Here is a 13,096-nt window from a genome sequence, read left to right as displayed (position 1 = left end):
AAGAGAGAAGCACAGCATAGCTCATCAGAGAATACCACTGGGTGTTTTATTAGAAGCAGCATGTCTTGAAAAGAAGCCCCCAAAGGAAAAGAAATTGTTGTGAGCATTCCCAGTTTCCATGTAATGTTAAGTTTTCATTGCTTACCACTTTTTAGATGACAGGAACAATGATGTTTTCACTCTAGGAAAACAAAGGTTCATTTAATAATTTGGATTTTTCAATTCAACTTTCTTCTTGTGATTTTTACCAAGCAATGTCGTTTTCACTTTTCAAATGACAGGAACTTGGCTGCAGTTCTTTTTTGGAATCTAAGTAATATTGGTAGAATTTTGCTTTTTTCCATTACAGTGTATTTTATTATTTGGCAATGATTGGTTTATAATAGAAGTTTTGCACCATAGGTAATGTCTAAAGTCCATTACTGGGGAAAGACGGCTAGATCTGAGGGGCATTTAAGGAATGGTATAGAAACCTAATACAGTGGAAACTGTTAAAAATATATAAAGATATGAAGCCACCAAATAGTGAGGGAGATGGAGTCCCAACTGGCAGTCTCTTGTCACCTACTGAAGCTTCCAGTACCAGGACTATGTTACATCTACTTGAATTGTTGGCCAAAGGGAAATCTGCAAACAGTTCATGCTGTTGACGAGACAATAGGTTGCTCTCCACAGACAGCAAGACCTCAATGCTGAAGACAACATCCAAACAACTCATTGGACATGCAGAGGTCAAGCTGGTGCCAACATAGATAGACCCTTTACATCTACATTCTAGTATCTTTGGTATGATAGGGTACTCTGCAGGTTGTCAAATGAGAAACATAAATAACAACCCAGCCACAAACCCTTAGATCTTTGTCCTGCCTGCATAATATGTTAGTGATGGTTGCCCTAAGCTTGTGGGAGTGAAGAATCAATGTCTGGTTTGACTTAAGGCCCATTCCATGAGAGGGAAGCCATACCCATCACTGCTTGGGTGACTGAGAACCAGAGTCTAGAGAGCCCAGACTCATGCACCACGCCCTCTGCATGGATTATGGATTTCAGTTTAGCGTTATAATAAGACTCTGGAGTGTTTGAATGAGTGGGTCTCTGATTCTTATGCCTTATCTTGGGCTTTTTCCCCTTAGTTGATTTGCCTTGTCTAGCTTTAATCTGATGGTCTTTGTTTTATCTTATATACTTTTTGTCATGCTTACTTGTTATCTCTTAGAAGCCTGTTTTTGTCTGTTAGAGAGAAAAAGGGAGTAGAGCCAGAGGAAAGGAGAGGTGGGGAGAGGGCCTGGGAGGATTTGAGGGAGGAGAAATTGTAATCAAAATCTATTGTATGAGAAAAGAATCTTAGGAAGGAGAAATTGTAATCAAGACCTATTGTAAGAGAAAAGAATCTGTTTTCAGTAGCAACAACAGCAACAACACTTATAATAGAGTGCTTTCTGCTCTTTTTTTTTTTTTTTTTTTTTTTAGGAGTGGAAATGTTTTAATAGAATGGAAGTTTATCCAGACAAAGACAACAACTATTAAAGGATGTTGAGCCAAGTAATATGAGTGTCTTCTTTTTTTTAAATTTTTAATATTTTTATTACATATTTTCCTCAGTGACATTTCCAATGCTATCCCAAAAGTCCCCCATAGCGCCCCCCACTTCCCTACCCACCCATTCCCATTCTTTTGGCCCTGGCATTCCCCTATATTGGGGCATATAAAGTTTGCAAGTCCAATGGGCCTCTCTTTCCAGTGATGGTCAACTAGGCCATCTTTCGATACATATGTAGCTAGAGACAAGAGCTCCGGGGTTCTGGTTAGTACATCATGTTGTTCCAACAATAGGGTTGCAGATCCCTTTAGCTCCTTGGGTACTTTCTCTAGTTGAGTGTCTTCTTACCATCAACAATCTGCTTGTGAAATCAGGCATGGTCTTAAAATATTATTTTTTTTATTTTTGACAATGTAATAAAGTCACAAGATTTTTTTCTTTTCTGTTCCGGAACCCTCTTTCTGCTCTTCGAGAGGATCTTTGAATCCTAGAACCACACGTGCCAGAGATGCTTCATGTGATTTGGCGCCATCTTCTGGACTCAACTGGAATTGCATGCCTGAGGTGCACATTTATATAGGCTGGCAAAACAGGTACACATAATTAATGCAGTACTACTCAGCTATTAAAAAGAATGATTTTATGAAATTCCTAGGCAAATGTTTAGACCTGGAGGGCATTATCCTGAGTGAGGTAACCCAATCACAAAAGAACTCAAATGATATGTACTCACTGATAAGTGGATATTAACGCAGAAACTTAGAATATCCAAAATATAAGTTACAATTTGCAAAACACATGAAACTCAAGAAGAATGAAGACCAAAGTGTGGACACTTTGCCCCTTCTTAGAATTGGGAACAAAACACCCATGGAAGGAGTTACAGAGACAAAGTTTGGACCTGAGACAAAAGGATGGACCATCTAGAGACTGCCATACCCAGGGATCCATCCCATAATCAGCCTCCAAACACTGACACCATTGCATACACTAGAAAGAATTTGCTGAAAGGACCCTGATATAGCTGTCTCTTGTGAGAGTAGGCCGGGGCCTAGCAAACACATAAGTGGATGCCCACAGTCAGCTATTGGATGGATCACAGGGCCCCCAATGGAGGAGCTAGAGAAAATACCCAAGGAGCTAAAGGGATCTGCAACCCTATAGGTTGAACAACATTATGAACTAACCGGTACCCTGGAGCTCTTGACTCTAGCTGCATATGTATCAAAAGATGACCTAGTCGGCCATCACTGGAAAGAGAGGCCCATTGAACTTGCAAACTTTATATGCCCCAGTACAGCGGAACGCCAGGGCCAAAAAGTGGGAGTGGGTGGGTAGGGGAGTGGGGGGAGGGTATGGGGGACTTTTGGGATAGCATTGGAAATGTAAATGAGGAAAATACCAAGTTAAAAAAAAGGAAAAAAAATTCAATAAATTATATTGCTTATTATATTGTTATAATATAGCCCATATTAACTAAATAATACTATATGAATCACATATTAAAATATTCTAAATTAAAAATAATAGTTAATTAAAAAAATCTGGACTGAAGATCTCTTTGTGTGTGTGTGTGTGTGTGTGTGTGTGTGTGTGTGTGTGTGTGTGTGTGTGCGTGTATACGTGTGCATATCTTGTGTATTAGTTTTTAGATTATGATGTGGAGATGGGTGTGTGGAGAAATTGGACAGATCTTGGAGGAGGAAATCACCATAAAATATGTAAAGAAAATATCTTGTGAATTGTATGAAAGCATCACCTGTCAATTTCAAAAGCTACTATACCCTGATTTAGACAGGAAATAGAGGTAGTGCATCCAGGAGAAAGAAAGGATTCTGAGATAGAGCCAGGAGGGGAATTCTCTGGGAAGATATAGCAGGACAGATACATGGTAACTGAACACAGGTGACCAGTCACATGACAGAATATAGGTCAGAATAAATGGGATATTTTAAGTTATATCTAGTCAGAGAATAGCCTAGCTATATGGCCAAGGTTTTTGTAAATATATTTTGAGTCTCAATCATATTTCTGGGAGCATGAGGCTGGGAGGAAGAACCAAGGACTAACTTCTACAAAAATATATTGTCTGAAAAAACATTTTTTGTTTTTTGTTTTGTTTTGTTTTAAATAAAAAACAAAACCCCAAACAAACAAAAAAGAGCACTTCCTGGTCTCTAGAGGACAAAGGAGGGGACCCTGCTCCTCTTCAGGAGGCTTGAAACAGTCTGTAGCTACAGTTCCACTCAATTTTATGCTTTCTTCTGATTTCTGTAGACACCCCTGCTTCTACCCACATGAGGTAGGCACTCTCTGTGGTGGTGTAAATGAAAGTGGCCTCTACAAGTTCACGTATTTGAATGCTTGCTCCTCAGTTGCTAGAACTGTTTGGGAAACATTAGGAAAAGTTGCCTCTTTGGAAAAGGTGTGTCACTGGTGGTAGACTTTGAGGTTTCAAAAGGGATTGAAATTATAGAATAGTTTCGTAATTTTCACTCTATCTGAAGCTTGAAGATTACCCGTATTATTTAATTGGTTTAAAGTACACTAATTCTGTCAGTTAACTCTGTTAAAATCTCACAAATGCCTATTGTAGAATTTAGTGGTTGAAGACCTTATTCTATAGTATAATATTGTTAGAATATGACATTGTCTCTTGTCAAATAAAGTAAATTTTGTGGGTTAAAAAAATGAAGAAAGAAACAACTATTCTTAGATAAGTTTTTTATATAACTTTCATTATTTGTCAAATTCTGTGGAATTCTTGGTATTTAACTGAAATCATAATCAATTTTATAAATGTACAATGTGAGATTGTCTTTGTGAGACAGAATCTCACTATGTAGCCCAAGATGACCTTGAACCCTTGGTAAGTTTACTGTCTAGGTCTTGTGAATGCTGGGACTACATGTGTACATACCATCCCCAGTTCTTCTTCCACTTCTCACTTTTGGTTCCTCTATATCTAATCACATGTGCTTCTTATATTTTCTTTAAAAGTATATAATGACCTATGCTTCTATAAATTTTCACTAAGTTTCAGTTAAGATCATATAGTCATTTCATATTTTCTGTGTTTGACATGTCCCTCTCTCCCTCTTCTCCTTCCTTTTTAACTTTTCTCTCTTCCTGATACAATGAAAAAAATAAATAAATTATTTAAGAATACTATCAGTTTTGGTTGCTTTACTCAATCTCTCTCTCTCTCTGTTTGTCTCTGTCTCTGTCTCTCTCTCTCTCTCTCTACCTTTTTCTCTCCATCTCTTTCACACCCAGACAAAACACATACCTACATACACACATACTTACAGAAGACACCAACACAAAATAGATAGATTTAGACAGTTCTGAGGACTGGCTGGGCAAGCACTGAGATGCAAAGAACAGGCCGTCAGAAAGTAAAGACTACAAGAAGGCTGGGGATTTCCAGACCTGGGATGAATCTAGTTTTTTATAGGAATTGGTCTCTTTTTCTAAGGGAAGCTTTAACTTCCTCTCAAGCTCTTCCCTCTGATTATTCAGGACTAAATGGCAAACCCCTAATTTAAAATCATCTAATTAAGATGCTCTATTATATCTATGGAGTCCCATTTGCAACAGCACCAAATTTAGTATTTGAACAAATAGAACTTGTGTGTATTTTCTGTTACAGGAGGCTACCTCAACTAGTCCTTTTATATGAAATCATACTAGAGATCAGATTCTAAGAAACTCAGTCCAGCCTTGTGAAGTTGACCTGCCATGGAGATGCTAATTCCATCTTGGAATATGCTACCCAAGACTTTCCTCTGAACTTGATGAGTAGACTTGTTCATGGAGGATGAGAGAAAGAGTTTCAAAGTCCATTTCTGAGCAGGGCTTGTGATATCAGGACTTGAGAAGTTGAGGCTGAATAATCTAGAGTTCAATTGCAACTTAGCTATGTAGCTAATTCCAGACCAACCAAGGTAGCATAGTGAGATCTTCACTCAAACAAACAACAAATCACCTAAATCATATTTTCTTTCTTCCCCCTCTCGCTTCTATTATTGCTTTAATTATCAGCAATGAAATGGATTAAACCTAGCCCTAGATAGGGAAGCAAATTTGGGATAAAGCTCTGGGAAATGAAAGTTTCTCAGGCAGATTTTTAAGGTATTTCACTCTAGATTTTTAAGCTATTTCATTAAAACTGATTGTTCCTCTGCTCTCTTAAATACAGCAAGAGTGGATCCAGAAAGCAGTTGTGGAGGAAAACCCAGTCGCTGTTTGTCTGAAATGTTCATTGGCTTAGGGTAGTGGCTCTATACGTGCCAGCACTGGAGGCAGCAAGATTAAAGCACTTGGAAACTTCTTAGAAAAGAAAATTTGGGGAGGGCTCTGCCAGAGCAGGTGGGAGAGCCATCTTGGGTCCTGGATCCTTCAGAGACTAGTCTGTGCAGGTGAGAGTACATACTACAGAAGCGACAGAGATTCTGGGACAGGCAGAAGTGACACAGCTTCTGGGACAGGCCCTGTTTCGGGCCTTCATCTTCAGCCAGGAGGCAGGTCTGAATGCCAGATATCTGTGCACATTCCCTGCAAGAGGAGAGCTTGCCTACAGAGAGTACTCTGACTAGTGAGACTCAGAAGAGAGCTAGACTTCCAGGTCTGCTGACAGAGGCTAACAGAATCACAGGAGGAACAAGTTCCAACCAGAGACAACTATAAAAACTAACTCCAGAGACTACCAGATGGCAAAAGGCAAACGTAAGAATCTTACTAACAGAAACGAAGACCACTCACCATCATCAGAACCCAGCACTCCCACCTCAGCCAGTCCTGGATACTCCAACACACCAGAAAAGCAGGACTGGGATTTAAAATCATATCTCATGATGCTGGTAGAGGACATCAAGAAGGACTTTAATAACTCACTTAAAGAAACACAGGAGAACACTGCTAAAGAGGTAAAAGTCCTTAAAGAAATACAGGAAAACACAACCAAACAGGTGATGGATTTGAACAAAACTATCCAAGACCTAAAAAGGGTAGTAGAAACAATAAAGAAAACCTAAAGTGAGACAACCATGGAGATAGAAACCCTAGGAAAAAATTCTGGAACCATAGATGCAAGCATCAGCAACAGAATATAAGAGATGGAAGAGAGAATCTCAGGTGCAGAAGATTCCATAGAGAACATGGACACAACAATCAAAGAAAACGCAAAATGCAAAAAGATCTTAACTCAAAGCATCCACGAAATCCAGGACACAATGAGAAGACCAAACCTATGGATAATAGGAGTAGATGAGAATGAAGATTTTCAACTTAAAGGGCCAGCAAACATCTTCAACAAAATTTTAGAAGAAAACTTCCCAAACCTAAAGAAAGAGATGCCCATGAACATATAAGACGCCTACAGAACTCTAAATATACTTCACCAGAAAAGAAATTCCTCCTGACACATAATGATCAGAACAACAAATGCACTAAATAAAGACAGAATATTAAAAGCAGTAAGGGAAAAAGGTCAAGTAAAATATATAGGCAGGCCTATTTGAGACTTCTTACCAGAGACTATGAAGTCCAGAAGATACTGGACAGAGGTTATACAGATTCTAAGAGAACACAAACGCCAGCCCAGGCTACTATACACAGCAAAACTCTCAATTACCATAGATGGAGAAACCAAAGTATTCCATGATAAAACCAAATTCACACAGTATCTTTCCACGAATCCAGCCCTTCAGAAGATAATAAAGGGAAAACACCAATACAAGGATGGAAACTACACCCTAGAAAAAGCAAGAAAGTAATCCTTCAACAAACCTAAAAGAAGACAGCCACAAGAACAGAATCCCAATTCTGACAACAAAAATAACAGGAATCAACAATTACTTTTCTTTAATTTCTCTTAACATCAATGTACTCAATTCCCCAATAAAATGACATAGACTAATAGAATGGCTACACAAACAGGACCTAACATTCTGTTGCTTACAGGAAACCCACCTCAGAGAAAAGGACAGACACTACCTCAGAATGAAAGGCTGGAAAACATTCTTCTAGGCAAATGGTTCAAAGAAACAAGCTGGAGTAGCCATTCTAATATGGAATAAAATTGACTTCCAAACCAAAGTTATCAAAAAAGACAAGGAGGGGCACTTCATACTCATCAAAGGTAAAATCTACCGAGATGAACTCTCAATTCTGAATATCTATGCTCCAAATACATGGGCAGCCACATTTATTAAAGAAACTTTAGTAAATCTCAAAGCACACATTGCACCTCACACAATAATAGTGGGAGACTTCAACACCCCACTCTCACCAATGGAAAGATCCTGGAAACAGAAAATAAACAGAGACACATGGAGACTGACAGAAGTTATGAAACAAATGTATTTAATTGATATCTACAGAAAATTTTATCCTAAAACAAAAGGATATACCTTCTTCTCATCCCAACTTGGTACCTCCTCCAAAATTGACCACATAATTGGTCACAAATCAGGCCTCAACAGATACAAAAATATTGAAATTATCACATGCATCCTATCAGATCACCACGAACTAAGGCTGATTTTCAATAACAACATAAATAATAGAAAGCCAAAATTCATGTGGAAACTGAACAACACTCTCCTCAATGATACCTTGGTCAAAGAAGAAATAAAGAAAGAAATTAAAGACTTTTTAGAGTTTAATGAAAATAAAGCCACAACACCCAAACTTATTGGACACAATGAAGGCAGTCCTAAGAGGAAAACTCATAGCCCTGAGTGCCTCGAAAAAGAAACTAGAGAGAGAATACACTAGTAGCCTGACAGCACACCTAGAAGCTCTAGAGCTAAAGGAAGAAAATTCACCCAAGAGGAGTAGATGGCAGGAAATAATCAGGACTGAAATCAACCAAGTGGAAACAAAAAGAACTACTCAAAAAATCAACCAAACCAGGAGGTGCTTCTTTGAGAAAATCAACAAGATAGATAAACCCTTAGCCAGACTAACTACAGGGCACAGGGACAGTATCCTAATTTACAAAATCAAAAATGATAAAGGAGACATAACAACAGAACCTGAGAAAATCCAAAACATCATCAGATCCTACTACAAAAGGCTATACTCAACAAAACTAGAAAACCTTGATGAAATAGACAAGTTCCTTGACAGATACCAGGTACCAAAGTTAAATCAGGATCAGATTAATGATCTAAACAGTTCCATTTCCCCTAAAGAAATAGAAGCAGTTATCAATAGTCTCCCAATCAAAAAAAAAAAAAAAAAAAAAACCAGGACCAGATGGGTTTAGTGCAGAGTTCTATCAGACCTTCAAAGAAGATCTAATTCCAACTCTCCTCAAACTATTCCACAAAATAAAAACAGAAGGTATTCTACCCAATTCATTCTATGAAGCCACAATTACTCTGATACCTAAACCACACAAAGATCCAACAAAGAAAGAGAACTTCAGAGCAATTTCCCTTATGATTATCAATGCAAAAATACTCAATAAAATCCTCACAAACTGAATCCAAGAACACATCAAAACGATCATCCATCATGATCAAGTAGGCTTCATCCCAGGGACGCAGGGATGGTTTAAAATAAGGAAATCCATCAACGTAATCCACTATATAAACAAACTCAAAGACAAAAACCACATGATCATCTCGTTAGATTCAGAAAAAGCATTTGCAAAATCCAACACCCCTTCATGATAAAAGTTTTGGAAAGTTCAGGAATTCGAGGCCCATACCTAAATAATAAAAGCAATATACAGCAAACCAGTAGCCAACATCAAACTAAATGGAGAGAAACTCAAAGCAATCCCACTAAAATCAGGGACTAGACAAGGCTGCCCTCTTTCTCCTTACCTATTCAACATAGTACTTGAAGTCCTAGCCAGAGCAATTGACAACAAAATGACATCAAGGGGATACAAATTGGAAAGAAAGAAGTCAAAATGTCACTATTTGCAGATGATATGATAGTATATATAAATGACCCCAAAAGTTCCACTAGAGAACTCCTAAACCTGATAAACAGCTTCAGTACAGTAGCTGGATATAAAATTAACTCAAATAAATCAATGGCCTTTCTCTACACAAATGATAAACAGACTGAGAAAGAAATTAGGGAAACAGCACCTTTCATAATAGTCACAAATAATATAAAATACCTTAGTGTGACTCTAAATAAGGAAGTGAAAGATTTGTATGATAAGAACTTCAAGTCTCTGAATAAAGAAATTGAGGAAAGATGGAAAGATCTCCCATGCTCATGGATTGGCAGGATTAATATAGTAAAAAATGCTATCCTGCCGGAAGCAATCTACAGATTCAATGCAATCCCCATCAAAATTCCAACTCAATTCTTCACTGAGATAGAAAGTGCAATTTGCAAATTCATCTGGAATAACAAGAAAACCTAGGACAGCAAAAAAGGTTCCTTTATTCTCTACAATAAACGAACCTCTGGTGGAATCACCATGCCTTACATTAAGCTATACTACAGAGCAATTGTGATAAAAACTGCATGGTAGTGGTGCAGTGACAGACAGATAGCTTGATGGAATAGAATTGAAGACCTAGAAATGAATCCACACACCTATGGTCACTTGATCTTTGACAAGGGATCTTTTTCCAGTGGAAGAAAGACAGCATTTTCAACAAATGGTGCTGGCACAACTGGCGGTTATCAAGTAGAAGAATAAAAATTGATCCATTCCTATCTCCTTGTACTAAGGTCAAATCTAAGTGGATCAAGGAACTCCACATAAAACCAGACAGTGAAACTTATAGAGGAGAAAGTGGGGAAAAGCCTTGAAGAAAAATTCCTAAACAGAACAGCAATGGTTTGTGCTGTAAGTTCAAGAATTGACAAATTGGACCTCATAAAATTGCAATGGTTCTGTAAGGCAAAAGACACTGTCAATAAGACAAAAAGGCCACCAACAGATTGGGAAAGGATTTTTACAAATCCTAAATCTGAAAGGGGACTAATATCCTATATATACAAAGAGCTCAAAAGCTGGACTCCAGAAATTCAAATAACTCCATTAAAAATTGGGGTTCAGAGCTAAACAAAGAATTCTCAACTGAGGAATACCGAATGGCTGAGAAGCACCTGAAAAAATGTTCAACATCCTTAATCATCAGAGAAATGCCAATCAAAACAACCCTGAGATTACATCTCACACCAGTCAGAATGGCTAAGATCAAAAATTCAGGTGACAGCAGATGCTGGTAAGGATGTGGAGAAAGAGGAACACTCCTCCACTGTTGGTGGGATTGCAAGCTTGTACAACCACTCTGGAAGTCATTCTGGAGGTTCCTCAGAAAATTGGACATAATACTACTGGAAGATCCAGCAATACCTCTCCTGGGTCTATACCCAGAAGCAGTTCCAACTGGTAATAAGAAAACATTCTCCACTATGTTCATAGCAGCCTTATTTATAATAGCCAGAAGCTTGAAAGAAGCCAGATGCCCCTCAGCAGAGGAATGGATACAGAAAATGTGGTACATTTACACAATGGAGTATACTCAGCTATTAAAAACAATGGGTTTATGAAATTCTTAGACAAATGGATGTATCTGGAGGATATCATCCTTAGTGAGGTAACCCAATCACAAAAGGATTCATTAGATATGCACTCACTGATAAGTGGATATTAGCCCAGAAACATAGAACACTGAAGATACAATTTGCAAAACACAAGAAAATCAAGAAGAGGGAAAACCAATGGGTGGATACTTCATTCCTCCTTTGAAAAGGGAACAAAATACCCATGAAAGGAGTTACAGAGACAAAGTTTGGAGCTAAGACAAAAGGATGGACTATCCAGAGACTACCCCACCTGGGAATCTATCCCATAATCAGCCACCAAACCCAGACACGGTTGCATATGCCAGAAAGATTTTGCTGAAGGGACCCTGTTATAGCTGCCTCATATGAGGCTATGCCAGAGTCTGGCAAATACAGAAGTAGATGCTCACAATCATCTATAAGATGGAACAGAGGGCCCCCAATGGAGAAGCTAGCGAATGCACCCTAGGAGCTGAAGGGGTCTGCAACCCTATAGGTGGAACAGCAATATGAACTAACCAGTACCCCCAGAGCTCATATCTGTATCTGCATATGTAGCAGAAGATAGCCTAGTCAGCCATCACTGGGAAGAGAGGCCCCTTGGTATTATCAACTTATATGCCCCAGTGCAGGGGAATGCCAGGGCCAAGAAGCAGGAGTGTGTGGGTAGGGGAGCAGGGAACGGGGAGGGTATATGGCACTTCTGGGATAGCATCTGAAATGTATATAAAGAAAATATCAAATAAAAAAAAACAACAAAAAAGAAAAATTGGAGGTCTTGCTCATTACTATACAGAATCAGTAACTCCTAAAGTATAGTTTAGCAATTTTTATTTAACAACACCTGCAGAAAGGCTGGATATACAATAAAATTTTTATACAGCTGGCTTAGAGAGTCTCTCAGAAACTGTGATAAATCATATGAAGGTGAACGCACTTATACCTAGTATAGCTGTGGCCAAAGCTTAAGATGGCTAAGTTATTTTGGAAGGGTAAATAACAAGGAAGGGCATTTAAACAGGTGAAGAGGAGACAACCTGCAGTGCTTAGCAGAAGGAACTGTAAATCTACATTGACCATCTCAGTGCACCTCTCTATGTAATGCCAGCACCTAGATACCTAAGACCTATTTCTCTGGGATCAGAACTTTAAAGTTCTTGTTTGTGTTCTGAAGGAGGATTGAGATGTTCAGCGGACTAAATTATATTTATGGAAAGGTTTATTTCAAATGTATTACTTATACAAGGGAGTGCTGGTGGCAAGAGTGATTGAGTCCTGTGAAAAACAGGGCTAGAGGCTTAAAGCAAACGATCCCTTAGACTCAACACTTCTTTTGAGATGAGTGATGATACTGTAGGTATACAGAGATGAGGTAGGTATACCACCAGAAGGTATACAGAGATACAGGTTTAGTGATGCTTAATGTGTAAGCCTTTCCAACCTTTCTCAGTTCCTAAGATAATTCCATGTGGTGAAAACATCATGACCAAGTCACATCACTTGTTTTACAAATGAACCACCATCTTCCTATACTCTTCCACAGGTGATATAAAGAGGGAAACAACTGCAGAGAGGTTTCACAAGGCAAGAAACACTGAGCAATAAAGGCCAGTGTGGGGATATTATAAACAGTAAACAGAATCCAGAGCAGAATGAGACAGGGATAACCACAAAAGAATGGAGCTGCATCAGAAATGGAAAGAGATTAGGTCACATGGTCACTGCACTCGTAGCCTCTGTGGCTCTAAAATGTCAGATGGCCTCTGGTAAATAGGCATTGAGATCTGGGAAATTAAAAAGCAAAACAAATCTAAGAGATGTAAAATTGCCTAGGGAATAGACTATAATTTTTGTCTTCCTTGCCTTAAGATCCATCTACAGATTTTGACCCGGTCAACCAGGATTGAAAACATGGAGCTTAATTTCCAAGGAAACAGAGGCTCCCTGGATGGCTTTAAACTTTGTGCAACCACCAAACTCCCCTGGGTCCATGAAGTCCATTCT

The sequence above is a fragment of the Mus caroli genome, unplaced genomic scaffold, assembly GCF_978045245.1.
Source record: "Mus caroli unplaced genomic scaffold, Mus_caroli_1 scaffold_8, whole genome shotgun sequence".
Classification (NCBI taxonomy): Eukaryota; Metazoa; Chordata; class Mammalia; order Rodentia; family Muridae; genus Mus; species Mus caroli.
Note: the sequence above shows the minus strand (reverse complement) of the source record.